We start from the raw sequence: 8,643 nt of genomic DNA on the forward strand, positions 1-8,643 counted from the left end.
CACTACAGTACTTGAATTTAGCAGTAATTTCCTGTTTGGATCTCCACCCCACCCCCTGCCCACCTGTACATCGTACATCTGACCAGCTTATCACTAGGGCCTGACCTTTGGAGCAACAACAATTGTAACAACAACAATCTGAGAATAAACCTAGATTACATCTGCATTTGGGATAATATTTGTGAAGAGATTCATTATCTAGAGTTATTTTTATTTACAAATCGTTTAAGAAGAGGATTTTTATTTTTAATACATTTACTTATTTATTTTAATATAATTGACCTTTGCTAAGCACTGTGAGAAGATAAGTTAGATACTTACCATCGTTCTGTTTAATAATATACCTGGATTTGTTCATCCAATACTTATGGCTTAAAAAATCAAAAATAAAGGATCAAATGCAACTTTGTTTATATTTTATTGCTACTCTATTTGAAATATTGAGAATATTAACATCATGGGGTTCCAAATTGAAGAAACTAAGAATGGAAAGCCTAATATAATTTTTGATAATTATAAATATAGGCAAAACTACATAGCTAAAAGTGGTGAAATCACATGGCGTTGCCTTGGAAGGAACTGCAATGCAGCAATTAAGACTGACTCTGATATATCAACTATAACTGCAACCAACCCCAAACACTCTGGACCTCACCCAGTGACTATGAGGTCGCTGATATCACCTAAAGCCTCAGTTTTAGTTTCACCTAGTGTATCGATTAAAAAGGTTGAGAGTCCTTTTCAAGCATCCACACCACAGTTATCTGGTTTTACACCTGATACTCCTATAGTACCTAATCAAGATCAACAAGAAACAATACCATCCCTCACATTACTTGAGCTCCAAGAGGAATACAGACAGCTCAAGGAGACAAATGAGAATCTTGAAAAACAGCTCAAATGTACCCATGTAGCAAGCAATGTATATAATACGTAAATATTCGGGATTAAGGTATAACCAACGTATATGTATTAATGATACAGATAATATACATATTATATACCAATATGAAAATACGGTTTCATCCAAAATAAATTTTGCATAAAATACTGTAAAATGAAGAAACAAAGTGTAAATTTTCACCTAAATGTTGTTTTGAGGGCATAAATTAACTTTCGAGAATGCAGTAAAATAAGTAAAGGTATTGATGATACAGATAATATATGTATTTTATATCAATAGAAAAATACGAAAAAAATTGTAGTGTTGTATTTATTTCCCTGCATTTTTTCAACATCCTGTGTAAAATGTATTTGTAACACATACTATACTATAATATTCATAGATGATGAACAAAATATTCTGCCGCGCGAGATACCCGAGTCTCTGCGTTTTCTTAGGTTCGACGATGTTCGCTGATGCATTATGGGAGCAAAACAGCGGGGGTCAGCATCCGATCCGATCCGCCACCGCCATATTGTTTGTCTAATGTCTTTGTCTCACAACTCACAACAAACGTTGTCCTTGTGGCTGTGTTTAGACTAGAGCATCTACTTCTGATTTTCAGTGTTACACGTGAAGAATTCGTTGTTTTGTTATTATTTACTTATTAAATAGGTCTATTAGTTACTTTTTACTTTATATTCTTTAAGATTTGCGTTACATCTTCGACTTTTTAACTTCAGTGGCGATTCGACCAACTTGAGTTAAGGTAAGTTACACAAATAATTATTATCGTTATTGTAAGTTATTAAGAGATTTAGCATATGTTTTGTTATGGTGGTAATCTAATTTAAATACTTTATAAGTGGAAATAGGTTACAATAGCCTTCCTAACCCCTTAAAAACTCTACGGATGGAGGCTCTTTAGGGAAAAATTAGGCTGTAGTTTACAAAACTAAGGAAGCCAACTTCAGGAGATAACCTAGACCTAATTCATTGCAATATGTCCTTGGTCTGAACTAATTTAGCTTGGAGACAAGCTAGGCCTAGGTCTACTTAACAAATACCGTACCGTAGCTAAACTTATGCCTAAGTTACTTAGAACCTGTCATAAGTTAGCCTAGGCCTAACTTACAGTTAAGACTAAAAATGATGTTAATTGGTAAGGTTATGTTAAAATTCAGGCCTAGTCTTGTAGGCAGATGAATATTTTAAGACCAGAAGGGGGTAACTTAACTTACAGTTCCGAAGAGCACCTGTGATCTGTGAACAGATGTATGACTTAATGATAAATATCTTTGGTAAGTTAAATTAAATGTTTATTCTTCTTCCCAATGTAAATATCAAATTGACCTATGATTTGTTTTGCCTACGTTTCTATCGATATTAACTAGCCTATAAGCATATTTAACCACAAACAAAATATAGCCTGAGACGGTAACTTACTAGCCAAATATAGCCTAACCTATTTAATGAAAAAGCAACAAAAGAAAACATAAAGTTAGCCTCTTAGGCCTATAACTTAATGTATAAGCTAACTGGGAAAATTAAAGTCAATGCAATATTAAAGTTAACTAGGCCTAAACTTAGGCCTAGGCCTATGTTAATATTTATAAAAATATTGATAAATTGTTATTGATCTGATAACTTAATAAGATCGCAGGTTCTCTGCGGAACTGTAACCCCAGAAGGCTGCAGCTTTATAATTAGGCCTACGTCCTTCCAAACTATCGAAAGGAAATGTCAAACAAATAACTTAAGGTGCCGCGTTTGCGATCAGTAGGTTATGGCTAGGTTAGGTTTAGCTACCGGTATGTTTTTTTTTTTGTTTACGATTAACTTAGGTCTAACTTATGAAACAACATCGCAGCTACCTACGTTTAGTAATTTTTATCAAGGCTTGGCACATAATAGCCTAGGGTACGATTTATTTATAGATGGCACTTTGAAGGGTAACAACGCTATCAAAATGTATATCAAATATGCCTATGACATCACAGCTGTCTTTCTAAGATCTAGGGATGAAAGTTTTAACTTACCCAGTACCGCGGTTAAAAATGGGCCCTGGTCCAGGGGCGCAAGAGTTTTTTTTGTTTTGTTGGGTGCGCTAGTAACAGACACTAATTGGAAAATATCTGAAACCTCCTCACTTCGTCTTCCACTCATGACTCATCACTGCCACTGTTTGTATATTAGGCCTATCATTAACTATACTTAATCGTCTGTCTTTATTTGTAGGCTGGCTATTAATTTGTTATGTCCTTTTTTCATTATACTCAATGTCAGTTGCTTTTTTCAAATGGCGAGAAACTTATTACAGTATCAATTTGTTAGCAAGTAAAGATACTGGCCGTGTTTTTGCTTATGATTTTATTTAAGTTTGAAGGATGTTATTTTACGTTGTAATATCACACCCTTTTTCTGTGAAATGAGCAAAAAACCAAGTGGCAGTGATTTTAGAAAGAGGGCGACATAAAAGATTCGTAAGGTAAAAGTGTTACAAAAAGTTCCTAAAAAAAGTGGCTGGGGTGTGTTTGGATCTCTCTAAAGCCTTTGACAGGGTCAACCATGCAATCCTGGTCAATAGGTTAGTTGAGATTGGTCTTCCTTCTTGGCTGACATTGTTGATTAGCAGCTTTTTAACCAATCGTATTCAGTATACAGAGATTTTTTATGACAATGGTTGGTCATTGGACAATGTCATGTCAGAACAAAAACATGTTGTTTCAGGAGTCCCCCAAGGGTCCATTTTGGGCCCTTATCTGTATAATATCTATGTTAGTAATTTTCCTGCTATCAATAAGGTTGAAATTAGTATGTATGCTGACGACACGTCAGGTGTATGCTGGGCTCAGTCTTTTGATGAACTCAAGCAGGGCATGGCCGAATTTGTACATAAAGCCAGCTCATATTTTGAAAATATTAATTTCAAAGTCAACCTAGATAAGACAGAAATTGTAGTTTTCGGATTGAGTAGTACGGGCATTCCTCTGATAGATTTAGTTAAGGATGATGTGATCTTTGAAAGTAAAGAGTGCTGTAAGTTTTTGGGACTATATATAGATCAGACCTTAACTTTTAAGAATCATATATCTCATGTAAGATCTAGACTTTTAAGTGGAATCAGCCTCCTCAGAAGAATATCTTTTTATTTAGATACAGATACGCTAAAAAGAATTTATTTTGGTGTCATATTTCCTTTCTTGTCTTATGGCCTTATTTTCTGGGGAAGTTCTCCCGACTGTAATTTACATACAATTTTTGTTCTCCAGAAAAGAGCAATCAGACTGATAGCCAAAGTATGGTACAAAAGGTCTTGTAAAGATATTTTTGTTAATTTAAATCTCCTCACTTTGTATGGACTATACATTTATCAATTAATTATGCTTGTGAAAAATGATGTAAAGCACACAAATAAAAATAGTCAAATCCACAGGTACGACACGAGACGAAAGGATGATTTTCACCGTGTGAGGAGGAATTTCAACAAAACTGGCCGAAGTCCTTTTGTGATGGGGTCAATTTATTTCAACCTCCTACCAAACAATATAAAGGAATTAGAAGGCACTAAATTCAAAATTGCTCTGAAGAATTGGCTAGTTAAAAAAAGACCGTACTCATCAAAAATTTCAGATCTAACCGATTCGGCATAACAATTTGGAAAACTACATTTTGAGTGATCTAAGTTGAGCCCAGGTTTGTACACTAAGAGGTAATATTGTTTTGTATACATTGAAATTGTATTCTTTTTTCTTTTATTTTGACATTGGTGACTTTTGTCTATGCATTGTATATATATGTTTATGGACAATAAATGATTTGATTTGATTTGAAGTAGCCTAGTTTTTACGGTCATTAAAATCATTTAGGCCTAAATGATGATGTGTACAGAAAGTGATGTAGGTAAATCTGAAAATGAACTTTGATGATGTTAAGTTATTGACGAGTTGGCCAAAAAAAAAAATGTAGAAAAAACCAGCCATTTTACGTTATTGACTTTTTGGAGTTTTAAATGTTTGCAATTATAACTTATATAAATTAAAACTATGTTTTAATTCACACTTTTTTACAACTAAACCAATTTTACTTTTAAGAACGCACCATTGGAAATATAAGTGTGTACGGTATGTAAGTAACAGTTAAACTTTAATTGATGGTTTACGTTTTTAGTTACTAAGCGGGTAATTCAATTAACAATCAAAAGTAAACACAATGAGTCTTCTTATATTTGTTAGGCCTATATTGCAGATGCGCAAGCAACTCATAAAATGTCTATATTCATTTTATAATTCAAATCAATGTCGGCAGGGTGGGGGGGGGGCGCAACTATGACTTGGGCCCATAGCGTATCACATAACTGACCGCGGGCCTGAACTTACCCCCGAGTGTAGATATAACTGAACCTAAAAATACAGAGGAGTGTGACGGCTGGGACTGAACCTGCTAAGGGAAAAACTTACGAATTGAACTCACAGTCAACTTTGTATAAAATATAATTTGCCCGTTGATTTTCAGTGGCGTAACAGAAGGGCCCGCAATGCGGGGTGCCCGGGAGCTGGGGGGGGGGGCGGTGGGCAGAGAGACCCACTAATTTGTTTAGGGTACCACTCTTTTTATGATTAATCTGTTTGATCATTGTATCGGTGGTCCTAAAATAGCTCTGTGGGGAGGGGGAGGGCGATTCACTATGTTGAATCGGTGGTCTTAAATTAACTCATAAGAGGGGGGCCCAAAAAATAAGTTTACAGGGGGGCCCGTAAAGATTTGTTACGCCACTGTTGATTTTGTTGTGCTAAATAATGTATGGAATCTCGAACGTTTCTTTTTCTAAATGCTGGGCCCAAATACACTACTTTACTTCTTTGCATTTGCCCGATTATGAGCAACATGTAGGCTAGGCCTACACTAGTTTATTATAAATGAAGGTCCTATAATCAAAGCTTCTTACAAACAGATTAGTAAACTTAAACTTTTCTGCCATCCTTGTTGAAAATAATAACATACCGTACTTTTAAACAAAAAAGCTTTTTATAAGACACCAGACTTGTTAAACTAATATAATAGTAATAGAGGTTGAAGAGTTAAGCATTTTTATAATGTGTTTCAGGTCAGTTATCTTCGCACGGTTGGCGGGGCCAGTGTTGAGGACTCAACAAGACGGATCCTTGTAAGACTATTCAAAAATGAGCTTGCGAGAGAATTTAGTTGGGAAGGAAGAGGAGGAAAGAAGTGGAGTCTGCAGAACTCTGCATTGGTGCAGTTGATTTGCCGTAAGTTTTTAACATTTGGTTTATAATGTTACTTTTATTTATTCTTTCAATGATAGGCCTATATTTGACATTTATTTATTTTTCTATAAAGTCAACTCAACCAAAGTAAGTAATTTATTTTTTAACCCTGTTTTTACCATCATAGGTTTTATGATTTAACTAATAATTGGTATGTACATATACGTCATACAGTAGCCTACATTTACTTCATACCCCCACTTGAAAATGTCATTCTGGCGAAACATCTTGTTATTCTTTACATACATTTTTAGCAGTATGGCGTAAAGTTACGTAACAATTATTAGTCAATAAAAAGGTTCAGGGGCTAGATCAATGGATTTTAATTATATTAATTTATCATCTTATAATTAATTATCATAGGCTATATGATATTAATTTATGATGTTACACACATTTTTTGTCTGTAGAATGTACCGTACCTATCCTTTTTTTCTGCACTGTACTCTTTAAACCTCTTCAATACTTTGATTTCTTGATTGCAACTTGTTAGTTTAGCTAAAAAAAAAAAACGATTTTGCTTAACACGTTCAGTGCGGCAGGCATTCCAACAGGCGCTCGCCAATGGCGGCAATGCCCTGGCGCGGTGCCGTACCAACAGCAAACGCAATTGGCATTCAAATATTTCAATCTGACGAAAAACAAAAGAGCATGGGCGATTGTACTACGTTACCCCGAGATTGAACGTAGTTCCCTAAAACACCCAAAGGTAGCAGCACTGCCTGGATCAGTAGTCAGTGGCTTTGTAATATGGCTTGAAGAGAGAAAATCCCCAAAACCGGTACAAAAGCATTGTCAGACGGGATTTTACGGGAAATTTTAGTACCAACCTACACCAAAATGAAGCTTACATTCTAAGCTACGGGCTAGCAACGATTTTAACGTTCCCCGGCAATGGCTGAGCGCATACTGAACTAATGTAGAGGGGGTTGCGCAACTACATCAATTGATGTAGGCCGCTCATGTCGCGACTACATCAATTGATGTAGTCAGCACTAAACGTGTTAAAAAAATGTTAAAAATGAAAACATTAAAAATGAATTAATCTAAGTTTTGCCATCAAGAAAACAAAGGATTGATTACCAAAAGATATGTTGCTCTAAGCGTGAATCTTGTGCGTACCCTAATATTACCTTATACACAGGAATACAGACATTGACACAAGTGTGAATTTTGTTTCAGGTGTAGTTCGTCAACAACACCCGTCCTCATTCGATCTCACAACATTTGAGAAAAAACCAGCGAATGGTTACGCCAAGCAGGAACAAGGATTTATGTCAAAAATAAAAATTTAGGCCTACCGCAGATGATTAATTAAATAGTTTTTTCTTGACATTTCTTCATTGTTTCATTTATATGTTCCTTTAAAAAGTGTGTTAATAAACAATAGAAACAATTTTATAAAAACAACTTTTATACTTGAATGTATTAGGGTACTTGTGATTACATCTGAACAAATATTTTTACTCATTTTTTTATTTTTGTGCATTTATTTTTTGTTTTTTTTACTGTGCAAGTATTTTTTGTGCACAATTTAGAATAGGTCTAAAAAGTTACTACAAAATCTATTATTATTTGTTGAGCCTAGCCTTCTTGTTTTCTCACATTAAATAAACAACAGGGAAAATGGAAAACTAAAAAAACAACATTTTCATGTAAGAATAAGATTCAGTTAAAAAAACTAGAAATTATTCATCAGTTGTGAGAAGTGAGTTAGTATTTTTTTTTACACTTTCAGTTGTTATAATCATACTGTATTATTATTAATAATAGGTTATTTTTCTAAACTATTTCAACTTAATCTTCTTAACATTCAAGCTAGTTATTACTATTAATTATTATCAGCTGAATAATGCTTGGTAATATAAACACTAATATAATAATTAACATATTATTTACTTTTTTATGCAAATAAATGCACTATCCAAAATGCTTGTTAAGTGGTACCTATTCTCATCAAGGTAATTTAATAAGTTTTTCTCAAATAATCTTCAATGTACGATAATTAAAAAAAATTGAAGCTGTCTTGGTCTAATATTTGTTAAGGTAGTTGCCATATTCTTTATCTTCCCTACTTCATTAAAACACATATTCTTTAAAGGTAAAATCATTGATCATTTGTTTTTTTGTGGCTACTACCATTTTTAAGGAAGTCTACAAAAATTGCATAATTCTCTCATTCTTTGGTTTGATTATGATATGAAAATAAATGCTGATAGCTAGCCTACACCAACAATATAACATTACATTTTTTGCATACTGTATTGTAATGATGTAGTAACTGTAATAGGTGCTCTTTCCCCTTCTAGACTTTCACTAGGGCCCCTCTGGTTCACCTTAGGAGCTTGATGTGATCCGTACCCGAGGTCCTACGGGCCTGCTTCAGATGAAACTACTGAACAGCAGTAGGTTGTCCCTAAACTAGATCAATTAGGTATTTACCTGACAAATCACAAAACACATATTTCTAAT

General features: G+C 34.3%; 1 long non-coding RNA gene across 1 annotated transcript; it reads left to right on the forward strand.

Annotated features, from left to right (window-relative positions):
* The first annotated feature begins 1,414 nt into the window (after positions 1 to 1,414).
* On the forward strand, positions 1,415 to 7,506 carry LOC128995332 (uncharacterized). Its single transcript, XR_008490970.1, has 3 exons — positions 1,415 to 1,652; positions 5,991 to 6,153; positions 7,354 to 7,506. It is a non-coding gene; the product is annotated as an uncharacterized LOC128995332 (long non-coding RNA).
* The last annotated feature ends 1,137 nt before the right edge of the window (positions 7,507 to 8,643 follow it).

The sequence above is a fragment of the Macrosteles quadrilineatus genome, unplaced genomic scaffold (assembly GCF_028750875.1).
Source record: "Macrosteles quadrilineatus isolate MER2022 unplaced genomic scaffold, UCM_ALF_1.0 Scaffold_5__1_contigs__length_97177068, whole genome shotgun sequence".
In the NCBI taxonomy this organism is placed as follows: Eukaryota; Metazoa; Arthropoda; class Insecta; order Hemiptera; family Cicadellidae; genus Macrosteles; species Macrosteles quadrilineatus.